General features: G+C 42.5%; 1 protein-coding gene and 1 long non-coding RNA gene across 4 annotated transcripts in view; one reads left to right on the top strand and one right to left on the bottom strand.

Moving 5' to 3' along the window:
• Positions 1–16,991, top strand: part of Atxn7 (ataxin 7) — a 149,013-nt gene that overhangs the window by 93,160 nt on the left and 38,862 nt on the right. The gene's annotated exons all lie outside the window — the stretch shown is intronic.
• LOC114107185 (uncharacterized) lies at positions 11,685–15,991 on the bottom strand. The gene is made up of 2 exons (XR_003585300.1): positions 15,759–15,991; positions 11,685–11,964 (listed from the first exon to the last, which is right to left on the bottom strand). It is a non-coding gene; the product is annotated as an uncharacterized lncRNA (long non-coding RNA).

The following is a 16,991-nucleotide window of genomic DNA, read 5'->3' as shown; positions in this document are numbered from 1 at the left end:
ATTTTAATAGTACTTGATGATCTATAAAACTTTTTGCACGTATTACTTCATTTCCTTTTCTTAGCGGCCCAATGAGTGAATTTTATTCCTAGTTTACAGATGAAAGTTCTAAATAAGATCTCGCTTACACAGATAAAACATACCAGGCCACGTTTTCTGGCTATTTCTTTTGCACATAATGAGGATTGTGTATAAAAAGGATGGCTAGAGTTAAAAGAAAGTCTAGAGAAGATATAATGAATTCCACATGTCACCAAACTACCAGGGGACAGATGTTCTAGTTCAGGTAGAATTTTTAAGTTTGCCCAGAGTAGCTGGAAGATCAGCACTGTGGACCCCTGATGTTACATCAGAGGGAACATTTAGTAATTCGAAGATGTAACGGTAGTAGGTAGATGTTTGGATCAGCATAGTCATTGTATTTCTCTTCTGCCTGTTCTGCTTTATTAAACCCCGAATCGCAGCAGCTCTTCAAAGCCAAGCCAAGCTCCTCCTCCTTTCTTGTATGGGCCTCATTATATTTTGTAGAGACTTGGTCAGCGTATTTATTTCTGCGGTCAGAATAAAAACTGAAACTTGTTACAGAGAAGTAAGTACTTGGCTCTCTTGCTTCAGAGACGCATGCCAGGCCCTCCTCCAGCAGTCAGAGGATGAGCCAGGGCTGGAGCTAGCCAGAATGTGCACATCAAAATATGAGTGACGTCAAGATGAACCTTAGGTTAACTCTCAAAGGAAACTCAGGTTGCTGGTTTGACCTAAACTTTTTTTGTCACTTAGTAACATGATGTAAAATAAATACAGTGAATTTTTTTTTTTTTAACCACAAGCTGAATAAGTGCTAATGAGCTTTTTCAAATTATTTCAGCAGCATCAGATAAAGGACTATTTATTCTCTCTCCAGCTAACATATTTTGGTGTCTTTTTTCCTTAGTTGTAAAGGAAGCGGGGTACTTTAAACTGTTGTTACTTACACCATTTGTAGCAGCAACATTTTAATTTGTAGTTATAAATGTATTGGTTTTTCCATTTATTGATACCTATGCCTTTATTCATGTTTTTACCTTTGGGCTTACTGTTAAAGAAACTAAACAGATCAGTAGGAATGTTATTCATGCATTTAACAAATATTTATTGGACACCTATTATATGCCAGGCATTTCTCTTCACTAAACTATAAAAGCATTGTTTCTTATTTCATTCAGTTTGTATTCTGATTGGGGAGGGTGGAGAAAGGTGAAATAAGATTATTTCAAGTAGGGATACATGCTGGGAATAATAGAGAGTGCTGGGCAGGCCACTGTAGATATTCAGAGATATATTTCAGAGATAAATTCAGAGATTTTCTAAAGATTGTAGGGGTAGGAAATAATTACTGCAGTGATTCCAAGTTTGGGGGGTCATTGATTCTTTGTAACTATTGTTTTGTTTCATTTTCAATGAAAGAGTGATCTAGTCATAAAAACCAGGAAACAAAAGAGAATGTGCTCATTTTCCTGAGACTTCTCATGTCCTCATAGAGGAACAAGAATTTATTCAGGGACGGGGGTGTAGCTCACTTGCCTGCCATGTCCAAAGCCCTGGTTGGATCCCCAGCTCCACCAGAGTACAAGAATTTATTGATTCAGCTGGGCTTGGTGGCACACACCTGTAATCCCAGCGGTTTAAGGGGTAGAGGCAGGAGGATCAAAAGTTTGAGGCCAGCCTCAGCAAGTTATCAAGGCCCTACGCAACTCAGTGAGACCCTGTCTCTAAATAAAATATTAAAAAGGGCTGGGATGTGGCTCAGTGGTTGAGTGCCCCTGGGTTCAATCCCGGTCCCCCTGCCAAAAAAGAATTTGATTCAAAACAGAGATCTCACATATCTTGGTTTGTCTTTAATTATTGAAGTTTATAAGGTACATTGTAAAAGACAATTAGCCAACAAAGATACATATGCAATCAGAATAAACTGAGCTCCTCCATCTTGCTTTTCAGGGGATGGTTGGACATATCTACATTCTTAGAACTGGCACTAGGACCCTAGTAAAATGTTGTGTGCCTGTATACTCCGCCCCCCCCCCGCCCCTTACACACATGAAAAGCTAATCTGTTACGAGCTTCCCTTTGTCACTGAATCTGCCGTACTGTCACTTGTGCCTATTGTTCTGATTTATCAATGTATGTGAAGCTGACCAGTCCTCTGCCCGTGGACATGGAGACTGTCAGTGCTGCATTTCTCTACACAGTGCTTTTAGAATTCTTCCTACTTTGGGAATGTCTGTCCTTATTTCAGCCCATTGATTCTCCTCGTGGAGGGTAGTCACAGCTGCCCACCAGGTTTGTACTATTATGACTTAATGAACTGCTTCTATATCTCAGAGTATCAGAGTATTTGGAATAAACAATGTAATTTTTTTTTCCTGCTACCAGGGATTGAACCCAGGGGCGCTCAACCACTGAGCCACATTCCCAGCCCTTTTTTTAATATTTTATTTTGAGACAGGGTCTCACCGAGTTGACTGGGGCCTCACTAAGTTGCTGAGGTTGGCTTTGAACTTGAAATCCTCCTGTCTCAGCCTCCTAAGCCATTGGGATTACAGGCGCGCACCACCACACCTGGCTAAATATATGCAATTTTTGTCATTCATATGAAAGGGAGAATACTTGGAATTCTTTTTTTTTAAGGCAGGCTATATAAGAATTACATAGCAAGTTAATTTTATACACACACGTTCAGATTTATATTTGTACACCCTCATATGTATCTGCATTGTTAATATTCACCAGGGCCAGTTTTGACTTGTTTACTATAACACATAGAATCATTAGCTGTTACAGGATGGCTGTGCTTTGGATTGTAAAGTGGACATTCTGAATAAAAATCCACATTTTTGTTATATTTACTAAAAAATGTTTTTCCTGATAATCATTTCACAAGACTCGATTTGTGTGTTGACGTTGAAAGCACACACCTGCTCTTTGAACCCTGGTAAGCTGTGGTCTTAACTTCTGACCAGAAGAGGGAGTATCTCCCGCGTCTCTGTGCTGAAGCACCTACTACCTGGCTGGAATAACACCCCATTAACACATTCATCAATACACATGCTGATTCAGACCTAGGAAACACCCTGCTTCAGGGCTGGGGGCTGCGGCTCAATCCAGCTGCTTTTCTCCCTGTTTCACATTGTGTGCTTAGAAATCTTAGTCTTTAGGTTTACTTCTATATTTGTTTTTAAAACAACAGTTCTCAAAACAAATCTCAGAATAATTTTATACATTTTTTACCTAATGTGTTTGAAAGCTTAAGAAATATAAAGATCAGAGAAGGTAATTATCTCAATATAAAATAAGTTCAAAACCAATCAGTATGTCCCTAATTCCACATGATAGAGTTCTTTACCCTTCAGGTCCAAAATAACTTCGGGATGAAACTTGTCTCACTGCCTCTTATACTTAGTATTTTCAATAGAATGTTAGAACTCTTAATATTCAAGATTCGTGAGAGCTTTAGAAAGTTAAGATGTTGTTTTGCCAGTAGTTAATCCGCCTTTCTTCTCTGTGATTCTATGTGGTATTCGAATCTCCGTCTGCTTAGCCAAACAAATGAAATGAGTGACATAATTTCATGCTTCATAAATTTTTCTTCCACTGCTTTCACTGAATTTTGCAATAAAAATTACTAAACCACTTTCATTATAGATGTTTTTATTGGCACATAAGTATATTAAGTACATGTGCTCATATATTTTTACATAAGTACACAAGTGTAATCATCACAAACATGCTATTTTGGGTACAGCCTACACTTATTTCATTGGCTCTTTCTGCCTCCCCGCCTTCTCCAACTGTTGTAGTCCCCTCTGTAAATCCTAACTGCATTCTGAGTTAGCGCATAACCCCGTGTGCAGCCTTGCACATTTCCCCATGCTCATAGGCACAGAGTCACAAGTTTTTGTTAGTAGGGGCTTTTCATGATAGTGTCATGAAACGGATCCTGTGATGCACACTCTGTCCCCGTAGTCAGCTGTACTTCATGGAAGGCACTCACACACCAGGATACCAGTAACCCCCTCTTCTAATGGCTGCCTGCTGCTCAAAGGTGCGGCTGTGCGGCGGCTTCCCCTCTGTGGACATGGCTTTGTTTCTTGCCTTTTGACCCCGTGACAGAGCAACTGTACCACTCTGGTACCTATACCCTTAACTGCTGGTGGCTTTGTTCATGTTGGGATACGTCATAGGATGGAATTTCTGGCCCATGAGGATGGTCCCTGCATCGTTCCTAGCTGCTGCTGGATTGCTTCAGAAAAACTGTAGTGCTTTAGAGCTCTCCCAGCTGTGTGAGAAAGGATCGCCACCAGAAGCAGGTGTTGTGTGGACTTTTCCAAACTTCCACTCGTTTCTAAGACCTTACAGTGTTCCTTATACATATATACACATGCAAATATCATTAATTTTTACTTCGAAGGAAATTTTTCAGTATTCTAAAACAGGGTAATATGAAGTGATAGGAGGTAAAGAAGCATTTTTTAAAATATTCACTTGAATAATGACAGGAAATTTCCCTGGCATCTATGGGAAATTTCTGTTTCATTTGTATGGGATATACATTAGAGAAGAAACCTAGTTCTCTCAAGCCAGTTTTCATCTGAAAAACGTGTAGCCTCCTAAAGGATAACCATTTTGGATGAGATTAATTGTGGGGCTAAGAGAAAAACTGTTGCCAGTCTTATTTCACACCTCTGTTGCTTGCATTTGGTGTCATTGGTCATCTTTTCAGTGTTCAATATGTGTATCAAATAATGACTGGACTGAGGTCAAACCGTGGTTTACACAAAGCCAGTGGAGATCAAGTCATGAGGGTCTATTCCGTTTGCCTGCCTTATACATGAAGTGTGGCTGAGGCCCGAAGACCAGGTGGTGCCAGCCAGAGGAAGGCTGCTATGTAGTGGCCCCCGCCCCCGCCCAGGTGAATGGTCCCGCTTCAGCCCCATCTCCTGCCTCTCCTGATCCAGCGCGAGCGCTTCATGAGGCCCGGATGATAGCATGGCAGCATTTCTTGGCAAAGCTAATCCGATTCTGGACAGCAGGCTCCCGGGTCCTCAGATGAATGAATTGCTCGGTATTTCCAAGTTTGAGAATACTTTCTTCCCCTTTCAAGTGCTCCTTGGCAGCAGGTGAGGAATGTTAAAGCTCCTGTAAGTGCCAATTAAGGCCAATTATAACTCGCCCAGCCTGCCGACAGTGGAGTGGAGTTCGTGGAGGCCGGCACTCCTGTAAAATGGAGAACTGGCTGCCCTCAGTGACAGGGACGCTTGATAACTGCCAACAGCTTGGTCTGCTGCCCTGCAGAACCCAGAGTGTTGTTGTCTTCTCAGGGATTTAGACTGAAATCCCAAGATCTGTGAGGGACTTGATTGATTTCTGTAACAAATCTCTTTCCCTGTCTTGCTCTCTCTTTTCTCTTCAAATGATGTCCGTGCACCCTCTGGTTTCCCCTGGGGTGTGCTCACAGTAGCTGGTGTGTATTGAACATTTAAGATGTGCTGGGCATTGCATTACATGCATTAGCTCATGGACTCCCCACCCAAGTCCTGTGGGAGGAGGCAGTGTCACCTGCCAGGTGAGGACGAAGTCTCTCTCTTACCCAAGGCTAGAAGGCTGCCTGCACCCCCTCTACCCACACCCTCACTGCCCACGGGGCCTGCGGTGTAAGTGTGCTCACAGAAGAACTTTATCAGTTCTGGACTCCCTTCACACCTGAGTAAAGCTGATGTGTGCGTGCCATCCAAACTAGAGCAGATTCATGTTGTTCTTGCTCTCTAAAGCATGGATGTTGCTGTATTAAAATTATATTTTAATTAATATTATTGTTTTCTTAGGAAAAAAGAAATAGGACCATATTCCCAGACCTAGAAACTTAAATATAAGCATCATGAGATTTAATATCAAAATAAACTTTATTTGGATAGGATGCTGGAAAATGACTTAAAAGAATTTAGGAATAATGCTTTCCAAGCAGAACAAAGCAGTATTTGTTCAGTTTATTCAGAGCATTGAAAGACATATGTGGGTGTTGAAAACCTTAATCTGAGCTTTATTCCCAGTTTTTGCATATTTGTATATATTCTCAGTGGATTAAACTGTATTTTCCTGACCTACCATTCATCCCCATTCCGATGCTGGCAGCTGGCATTTAAAAAAAAATTCACGTGACTTCTGTGTTGCTCATGTGGAATTAAATGTATATGTTTGTAGCATTTAGGAACATCTGCTGAAATTCACCCTGGTTTTCATCAGGGTTACACACAGAAAGACTTCATCCCCAGAACTCTCACGGATGGGCCGGTTCTTGGGCCCCTCCCCCTGATCCCAGTACTATGACCATGAACATTAGAATGGCAAGCATTTGTGCCACAGGGCCAGAAAGGACTCTGTTGGTGGCCAAGTGCGATGGACACAGTGATGTGAACTGAGACTGAGCCTGAGAAAGGTCCTCCTAGTGCACGGCTGTTCTGCAGCTGGCAACGTCAAGGAGATCCCTTGGCTGCCACCTTGGGCAAGGCAGGGAGGCAGTGGACAGTACTAAGACCTGGAACATTCAGGCCACACATGGAAAACCAGCGAATTCACCTGAAGTCCCTATTTTTACTGATTAACTTTTGAAAAGATTTGGGACAAGTATCCTCATGCAGTGCTTCTGAGGTCTACTGAGGCTTATCCTTTCTGCTCTTCAGTGTCTTTTCAAGGCCACCTTGGTTTTGGAGTGGATGACTATGGCTGTTAAGAAACGTGACTTTTTTTTTTTTTCTTTTAAATAGTAGGTTTCAGAAAAATCCCTGGATCTGATATCATGTCATGATTGGAATCTGAATGTAAACATAATGAAGAATTGTGGCTACCATTAGGTTAGCCTGTTTAGAATTTGTGTCTTGTCTCATAGTGCCATTTCTCATGTCTTGGATCTCTTTCCTACCTTTTCCTGGCTCCACATCATTTCCATGCATGTGATTCTTGACTTTTGACAAATATTCTCTGTAGGGTGATGATGGGATTCTCTAATTTTTCCCCCACTTCTTTTCACACTTAAATTTGTTCATTCTGATCTCTCAGGTATCTGAACCATCATTAACATAAAACTCAGATCAGTTGGCAGTTTTTTTCCCCTTGTCTGTTTGACAGTAAGATTTGTTGATTCACAAGAGGGGGAGTAGTCATGGGGGTGGGTATAATAGGGCTGAGATAGGCAGACAGCCAGACCAGTAAACAAAGAGCCACTTGGGAAAATTTTTGGATTGAAAGTATAGAAGGTCCCCAGCTTTAGTGGTCCAGTGATTGAACACCAAGCTCAAGGCAGTTGGCAGCATATGAAATTAGGCATATTTTGAAAGTATGCAGAGAAAATGGGTCAAGATTTTTGTTACTAGATTTAGAAAAGCATGCATGGGTATAAGAAACTTTTTTAAAGTGTAGTAATTATAGATAGTATAAGGGAAATAAAACATGGAGAAAGACTACTATTTATAGAAATATTTTAACTTTAAAAACCTCTAACTCTAGCAAAGCTTAAAACTGTAGGTTTTATGATTAATCATGTAAAATTTCTAATATACCTGTCAATAGCAGTGTCACTTTAAAAGCATTTGGGAAAATTAGGGTGTGAGTAATTTACATTTTAGCAGGTTAGATTTGTAAATTCTATCTTCTCCAGTTCTGGCAGTTGCCTTTCAAATAGAAGGATTAATTTACACTGGCCGGGACGCCTTGTATGACCATATTAGATGAAATTAGACTCCACCCCCTGTTTTCTGTTGATCTGCCAGGACCTTTGTAATTCAAGTGCTTTTTACAGTAGTAGCAAATGTTACATAAGCCCAAACATGGAGCATATTTGGAGTTGGTGGGCAGCCCCGAATCATGATGCAGATCTGCGGTAACGAGTGTGCAATGAGGCACAGCCCAGTTCTGTGAATGGAAGGTAACAGGACGCCTCCCCAGTGCAGCCCTTCCTCTGCGCAGGAGCTGAAAGCTCTGCTGGGTAAGTTTGCCGAGGCAGTTTTCTGAGGCTGGACTTGGCGCAGGGCCCAGTCCTGGAGGAGTGTGTGGAAGGTGGGTTAGGTCTTCACTAACACGACATAGGGCCACAGAGGGCCTCCTGGTGTGTCCTGCCCTGCCTGCAGGCCCCGAGGGCTGCACTGCTAAGTGGTGGCGGGAGGGAGTTCTGCAGAGCCCCGAGATCAGAGTGGGTAATCGCAGCAAGAGGGATTAGCTGCTGCAAGCTGTCCACAGGAGCCATTCTGAAATGTCATTTGAGCGATCTGGCCAAAGTTCAAACGCAGACAAAGTCGAGTTTGCTATTAACTCCAACAAAATGCTGAGGTTTGCACCCAACGGTTCCCGTATCTCAAAACAGGGAGAGCATTGGTTACAGTGCCCTCTTTAAAAAAAAAAAAAAAAATGGAGGAACGTTGTAACACGCTTTAACGCGTTAACTGTTTTGTTTGTTTTTTTTTTTCCTTTTTCTAATCTTACTTGTGGTGAGTGAGGTTTCATGACAGGCAGTTCACAGTTTCCTGTAGAATGTGTTTGAAAGCTGTTTTGTCAGATACTTCAAATCCACAGCAAAGTTTCAAACAGAACACTGTGTCAAGAGGAAGAACAACTTCAAAATACAAACAGTCACCCTGGGAAGTCATTCAGTAACTTAAATTGAGTGTATAAAAATTTAATTATGCACTGACTGCCAGAAAAGACTTTTTTTCCGTTGTGGTGTTAAGGTAGCCAGCAAAGCTGAACTGGTTCTTCCCTACCTCTTGCCTGTCTTTACGCAGGAAGTGAGGGGACAACCGAGTTCTTGAATTTTCACTGGATTCAAATTTCATGGCTTCTGCAGTAATCAGCTGGACTGGGTGGTTTTAATTGAGGTTGAGACTTTATTCCCAGTTGTAGGATTGAAACTACAAATAGATCTTACACCTTCAGCCAGATTGCTATTGTTGATGATTTTTTCTAAAAACTCTTGTCAGGAAGTTTTGGTTTTGCTGTTTCTGGTTTCATTTTTGCATATCACTTCTGGTGTTTTATTTGTTCACAGCCCCAGCCTGAAGGTGGAGCAGATACTGTTTCTCTCTTCAGAAAAAGAAAAAGTAAACTGTGTTGCAAACTCATTGAAAACATAAGTGTAGTTAAGTAGCTAATAATGATTCATTCGTTCCTTACTGTGGTATGCTTAAGCATAAGTCTCTCGGGCTTTGTGAGCTTTCTGTGACTGCCGTGTTTGGGATCTTCCAGATCTTCCCTCCTTTCATCCAGAATAAGTTAAATGGAAAGGGTACAAACTAGGGGAGTCAGCCGTGGAGATGGTGACTGAGCACAGCACTTCAACAGACAGTGCTGTCTTTCCTTTGCACCTTGGAGTTGCTGCTCTTCCTTGATCTGGGAAGATGGGACTCCCTGTTGAGATTCCTACACAGAAGTTTATTTAACAAACAAACAAAACCAAGAAAACTCTAATTTTGAGTTTTATTAGATTTTTTTTTATTCTGTTACTCCCTGCATGTGTAAAAGTTGGGAGTGGTAAAAGCAGTTTGTTTTTTAATTCTCTTTTTGCATTTTGATGATAGCTCTGTTATCATTCATTTGGGAAAAACTGTGACCCAGACCCAAAATGGGACCACAGAGATGCTTATGTAAGAATGGAATATGATTCATGCTTGAATTGCACATGGTATATAAGTGCTGTGCTCAGTCAATGTTGTGTTGTTGAAATTTTGAGGCACTTTTTCCTTTAAAAGATAAAGGACTAAATCAAGAGATCAAGCGTAGCCAAAGAGTGATGGATTTTTAGGGTTCTCCCCCGCACCTTCTTCACATGTGGTTCCTGAGGACTAGAAACATTGCAAGTGCATGGCCCTGTGGGAGGGAGAAAGAGAGAGGTGGCTCTTACAAATGACGTGCATCACCCGGTGAGGTCATGTTTGTTTCAGGCAGAGTGATTTGTTGCTGTTCTGTGTCATTGTCATTTGGGTAACACTGTGCTTCCTGAGGACAGCAGGGAGAAGTCCTCCTGGCTGTTAGCAAAGTACAAGTGTCAGCCAGCTTCTGCATGGCCTGGTGTCTGTACTCAGAATCTGTGACTCCAGGACCACAGAGGTGGCATGAGAAGTTGGGTGGCTGTGTTTTGTTCAGAGCAGTGGCAGCTCTCCCCCACCCCCAAAAGTGGGGGGGGGGGAGGGAAGGAGAGGGAGGGAGCACGAGCAGGGAGAGGATGCAGATGATAGCCCTTGTGCAGGTCTGCACCATGAGCAGGATTGCGGGAGTTTAGGAAGGGCGCCCTGCAGGAAACCAGCTGGCTACCAGACAGTCCAGTTTTCCTTGGGAAGAGCCATCTTCTGGCAGCAATTCTGCCGAAGAGGTGCTGCCCCGACAGCCAGAGTGGTCAACTGTTACAACCCTTCTTTGTCTCTGCCCTTCCATCCCTGTCAGAGAAGCCCTTGGATGCCTTTGAAAGGGCTTTTACAAATGCTTGCAAAGAGCTACAAGTTAGGCAGGCAGAGGAGGAATACCCCCCAGATATGCAGTAAGGTTTTTCATATTTCTCACATACTTGAAAGTGGAGTTCAGAAAGAACAAGTCCTCTTGGGAAGAATTCCTGGCAAGAAGATTATTTGAAGTTGCCATATTTCTGCTCCTTTCTTAGCAACATTATTTACAGTCTGTTCACGCCTGGCCCTTCCCCCACTGGAGTGGAGTCTTTCTCCCTTGTAATCTGCCCTTTGTGATCTGTCCCTTTCATGCATCCAGTGTGAATGGGTGTGCTGCAGTGCTGCCCAGCCCAGAGCCGGGAAATGCCAAGAGACCCCAATACTTCAGTGGGGCCTTTATTTCCGTCATAAAGCACTGACTTGAAGGGCTTGATAATTTGATTATAGACCTTTAGCGAAAAGTTGTTTCAAGTGGCCCAAGTGCTGTAAATGACTCTCTCCTGCACTTTCCTCTTACGTTTTAATTTAAAAGCACCTCTGCATCGGGGAAGGACAAGTGCATTTGGCAGAGGTAGCAGTGGGAGACTCATTTGTTAGGGCAGCCAGTGCTGAAATCGTCCTTTTCAGTGGAGCCTCTCTAGTGGAAGTGATGCCGAGTGCTTTGTGGCGAAGGCTCTTTTCTCAGTGCTTTCAGTGCCTTTCGTAACCCTCCTCAGCCAGTGGTGCTGCCTTCTGCTGGCCCCACTCTTGGCTAATTGTCCTTTGAGGCGCTGCATGGCAGAGGTCAGCTCTGGATTCCCCAACTCCAGATGTACATGTCCCTGGGACAGTCCTGCCCATGTGCTTCCTTTTCAGCAATTAGGCAATACCTGGCTGTCTCTAGAGTAGTCTAGTCAAGTGCCTGGAGAACCCAGAGGAAAGGGATCAAAGGAAAAGCAGATGTGGAGTTAAGAAGAGCCTCTGACAACCAAGAGTGCAGGAGGGCCGTGTTGCTGGTCTGGCACACTAGTGCTGCTGCTTGAGAGTCAGAACATGTGCAGGGAGAGCTGGCAGTGACCAAAGTAGCTAGAAGGTGTTCATTGCTTCATGTCCCTGTGTGGGCTCATGGTATGACTTTAAGTGTTATACCAAGGATCTTTTAATAGTTATTGGGAAGATACATATGTTATCTCCTTCATCGGGCCCAGAGTCAGTGTTTCACAGATATCATTGCTCAGACCAGTACTAAATTGGCGTCTACTCAGCCACTATATTTACTTAGCAAATTGGGTAAATAACAGTCCAGATTTTAAGTTGATATTGCTAAAAGCTCTGAATAATAATTCAGTTGTGAATGACAAAAGTTAGCACAAATTGATGTGTAAAAAGAAGTGCTGGAAATTATATAAATAGAAGAAGGGTCTTGATTTGTCATCTCTTCCAGGTCCTGATCTAGATGTTTCTAAGTAGTCATTCTCCCATGAGAGACACATGATGCTAATTGACACCTCACAAGTTTGGCAGCCTGAAACAGAAGCATAACAGTTGGGTTGATCGGGAGCTGTATGATAGCATATTGCAGTTATTTTTCATCTTGGACATAAACAGTTTGATTCCTTCACCTTAATGAATGATCCCAAGTTTCTGAACTGAGTTTTTGATAAGCACATTGTGACTTGGTAAGCCTGACCAAACAAACAATCTGTGCGTATTTACCTGTGTTTTGCATTTTATAGCCATGAAAGCTTGATTATCGAAAGTCTTTGCTTTACATTGGAGTGATTGTGGGGTGTTTTGGAAATGGGGCTGTCAGAGACTGCATGAAATTATACATTCTTTGAGGCATAAATTGTCAATTTTTCCTAAAGCCTTTCTGTATACAGAGTGCACACTGTTTAAACCTACCTGACTGAATCTATCCCAAGGTATGAATTTCATTCAAAGAAAATTGTGGGTTATAAGAATTGTTACTTTGATAATCTGCCTAAGATTTCTACCCTTGGATCCACAAACTGAATTGGAGACTTAATCCTTACCTTGTTGCATTCTAAACCTGCAGTCTGCCCATCCTTCCCTTCATACTAGGGCTTGAACCCTGGGGCTCTACCACCCAGCCCTTTTTTATTTTTATTTTGAGATGGTCCTCCTAAGTTATCCAGGCTGGCCTCAAAAATAAAATCCTCTTGCCTCACTTTTCCGAATAACTGGGATTACAGGCATGCGCCACCATGCTTTGACTGCCTGCGGTTCTTCCTGAATGTTTCCTGAGCTCTGTCAGGAAAATAATCTGACTTCCAACTTAAGTTAATTTAAGCTAAAATTAATTTTTTTTTTTTAAACAGCATTGGGGATTGAATCCCCGTGGGCACTCTACCACTGAGCTATATCCCTAGCCCCACTCCCTTTTATTTAAGGCGGAGTCTACCAAGTTGCTCTGACTGGCCTTGAACTTGTAACTTTTGATCCTCCCGCCTCAGGCTCCCAAGTCACTGGGATTAGAGGCGTGTACCACACACCTAGTTTGATTATCCTTAACAGATTCTAAAAGTTGTTCCCCTGAGCTCCGAGAAGAGCTTAGTATAGAGTTTCCAATTTGCAGTGATTCAGTTTAGGATTTTTCAGATTTACAGTGGTGTGAAGACAATGTATATTCAGTAAAACCACACTTCAGATTTTTAATTTTAATTTTTCCCCCCCTCTGGGCTGGAAATGTGTGATTTCATACTATCAGAGATGGTGGGCAGCACAGGATCCACAGTGTCTAATCAGTGTTTTGATGATCAAGGGAAAATGACCGCTCTCCTGTGGTGTTCTGTAGGTGCATTAATGTGGTTTTGACTTATGTTTTCAATTTATTGTGTGTAAATTATTGTGAAGTAATCCCATTGTAAGTCGAGGAACATCTGTATCTTTCTGGAGTGACATAAAAATATATAAACAAAACCCTTACCACACTGGAGAAGAGTGAACTTGGAATAGAGAGGGTTTGGTTTGCTCTGATGTGTGTCCTGCCTGCTTTAGTAATCAGGAGGAATGACAAGTATTTTTATGTCTAAAGGAATGGAGTGTAATTAGTATCAACTGGAGGAACTCTGGGCCTCTGTAGCAGTCCCTGCTGTGATCCCGGTACCTCCTCCCCAGTAGCCCTGTGAGGTAGGCTTGGCAGGTGTGGACACTGCCTGGAGTCAAGCGGCTGTTTGAGTCACCCAGGCAGAGCAGATATTTGGCTCACATGTCTCCACCTCCAAAGTTCTTGTCTTTTTCAGTGAGCTTAAATAATTTTTTAAAATTAACTATTTTTATTTTTCTTTGGATTCTACTCAGCTGTTTAGTAGCACAGCTCATCTCAAGACTATCCCCAACACACTGAGCTTCTTCTGGGAAGGCAACAGTGAACAGACTGGAAGTGTGCGTGATTATGTTGGTTGTGGCATCCTGCTTAACCCTGGAGAACAGGTGTATGCTGTCCATGGTCCTTTGCAGAACATGCTCCTCTGAGAAGCACTGGGGGTTGAACCCCCGGGGCACTCTAAGTAAGATAATTCTTTTTGGCCCAGCCAAAAGGCAGCCCTAATTGTTATTTTCTATCAAAATTCATTCTTCAAACCATCTTGGCTACTTCAGAAACCAAAAAATGCTAAATTGGTGGACACTCATAGTTGATCTTTAGAATAGCGACTTCTTAAATGGAAAGATGAAATCCAGAACAATTTGGATTTCCCTCAGATTTTGGATCCCACCTCAATTATAGCAACAAATTGTCATCCATGAGCTTGTATGTTCAGCCTGTGTGGACTTCAGCAATTAACCTGCGTTTGCTGAGCACCTGGAAAGAAGAGCTTCCTACTGATCTGTGCCCCAGCTTTTACCTTTACTCTCCCTCTGTTGGCCCTGGACCATATATATGGCTTTCTAGTACCCAGCACCATCTAAGAACAGGCGGACCTACTGTGCTGGAGTTGGCCAGCCTTGGAAGAGCTCCCAGCTCTGCCTCTTATCTAGCTGGATGACACTGAGCCGTTGACTCAGTCCTTGAAAGCCTTAGCTTCCTCATCTGGAAAGTGGGAATGATAACAGTACCTACTTTGTTAGAAGGCTGGTCAGGGCTGAGTGAACTAATCCCTGGAAATCCCATCACAGGGCGCCTGGCACATCCTTTCTACTCGGTAAACAGTGGCAGCAGCTGCCACTTTTACTGTTGTTGAAGGTGAGATTTCTCATCAGTTTAGATTATAAAAGAACAGCAAAAGGTTTAATAAGATACAAGGAAAGCTCTCAGAGTAAAAAGAGTTCTGTGGGTTTTCTTATCCATTAGCCCTGCCGCGTGATGCCCACGAGATGGGATAGAGATAACATGCTCATGAATGATAGAGAAGTGTGTTCTGCAAAGGACCATGGACAGCATATACCTGTTCTCTAGGGTTAAGCAGGATGCCACAACTAACATAATCTTTCTCTTTCTCACTATCATGCATGTGCACGCTGTGTGTGTGTGTGTGTGTAGACTCTGTGGCAGGGGGCGGGAGGGTACTGGGAACTGAACCCAGGGCTTCGCACATGCTAGGCAAGAAGTGCACTAAGCCACATCCCCACAGCATCTTATTTTATATTTTGAGACAGGGTCTCAGTAAGTTGCCCAACCTGGCCTTGACCTCTGTGATCCTCTTGCCTCAGTTTCCCAAGTAGCTGTCATTATAGGTGTATGCCACCACACCCAGCAAAATTTCTCTTTTTGTAAAGTATGTATTTGATAATCGTGTCAGCTATGGCCATTTTAGAAATATCAAATAATACATGAAAGTTTTTTTTTTTTAAAAAAATAGACCTATAAGCCTGGGAAGTAGCCAGTTTTAAAAACGTTTGACACATATCTAGGTTTTTTCCTAAGCATGAATGATAAGTGTTTGAAGTTACAATTTGCTTTGACTCCTTTTTTAAGTTTGTGCCCTGGTTTTAACAGTTGTGCATTATGAATTATTTTTAGTTGTTTTCAAAGCAATATTTATGACATGAAAAGATCTAATTGTTTGCTTTGAACTTCATTTGGCTTATACCTACCTGGGTGTTAATACTAACGATTTAAAAAAAAAAAAAAAAAACTCAGCATGAATTCAGAGTAAGAAACTCGGTATTGTTGGTTGCTTTCCATTTTGGAAGACCTACAGAGCGCTCCCCTCCCTCCCCTCCCCTGCCCTTGCCTTCAGGCTCGCTGCTCTGTGTGTTCAGGCCACCAGGGGGCGCTGGCTCAGGCTTCCCGCCCCTTTCCCCCCTCCTCTCCTCTCCTTGCATCTCCCCACCCTGCCCCCCAGGTCTGCTTACCTCTGCGTGGCCCCCTCAAGCTGGCACGTGGCTCCCTCTGCCTGCGCCCGCCTGGCTATGGCCTGCCCGTCTGAGTCCCTTGCTGGAACGTTGGCAGCGCCCTCCCGACTCAGGACAGTGTGCTTCCTCTGGGCCACTGCCAGACCCAGAGAGAGGAGCGCTTTGACGGCACAGCCGGGACTGCTCGGCAAACCACACTGCAGCCATGCTCAGCATCTGGCCACCACTTTGTCCCCTGAATGTAGGGTCCCCAACCCTACCCGTAAGTCGCCTATTTCTCTTTTGAGCTCAGAATAAACTTTTTTAAAGCTGTAAGCCCAGTTTAAAATCTTAAGAAAAATAAGTATCCATACTGAAAGGATAAAGGGAGTCCAACTCAACCGTAATTAAATTTGGTTTTTCTCCTTTGCTCTCTTGTGAGGAGAAAGCCAGATGCTGTCCTTTTCAGAGCAATTTACCAGTTTGTGTTGTGAAGGAACAACTTAATTCAGTAGCATGACAAGGATTTGAGCCGGCACTTCTCAGCCGTAATCTCAGCTACACACACACACACACACACACACACACACACAGCCTGTTTAAGTTTTAGTGAATGAAATGTTCACATGATCTTGGTTTTTAAATAGCTTTCATTTTTGTTGAAGTAGGAATTACAGGGTTTTTTTTTTTAATTGATACATCAACAGACTTTTAACATTAGGAAGCTTTGAGTCTGGATTTTCTAATGCTGAATCCCATACTAAGATTTAATAGGCAAGGAAAGAAGATGTGAACTAAAGAAAATGGAGGCAGGGAATAAGTTCATTGGATTAGACAAAGAGGAATGAAGGGAAGGGAGGGGCATGGGAATAGGACAGAAAATAGAATGAATGGAACAGAACTTTCCCATGTTCCTATGTGAACACATGACCAGTGAAACTCCATATCATGTCCAACCACAAGAATGGGAAGTTAGACTCCATGTATGTATATATATAATATGTCAGAATGCACTCTACTATCATGGAATCTAAAAAGAACAAATAAAAAAAAGTAATAGTATAAATAAAAGTTAAAATTTCTTTTAATAGCAAAATAGATAGATAGATAGATAGATAATGGGGAGTGTGGCCCCTGATGGGAATAGAAAATTGAAAGGACAAGCCTACAGTTGCAGTCAGTTCTGCTATAACACAACATGCATTCCTTAAAACTTACTGCACTGTGCAAAATTGTGCAATAAAAACCACATGA

Source organism: Marmota flaviventris, chromosome 1 (assembly GCF_047511675.1).
Source record: "Marmota flaviventris isolate mMarFla1 chromosome 1, mMarFla1.hap1, whole genome shotgun sequence".
NCBI lineage: Eukaryota > Metazoa > Chordata > Mammalia > Rodentia > Sciuridae > Marmota > Marmota flaviventris.
The sequence above is the reverse complement of the archived record's forward strand: the minus strand, read 5'-3'. Positions and strand labels throughout refer to the sequence as shown.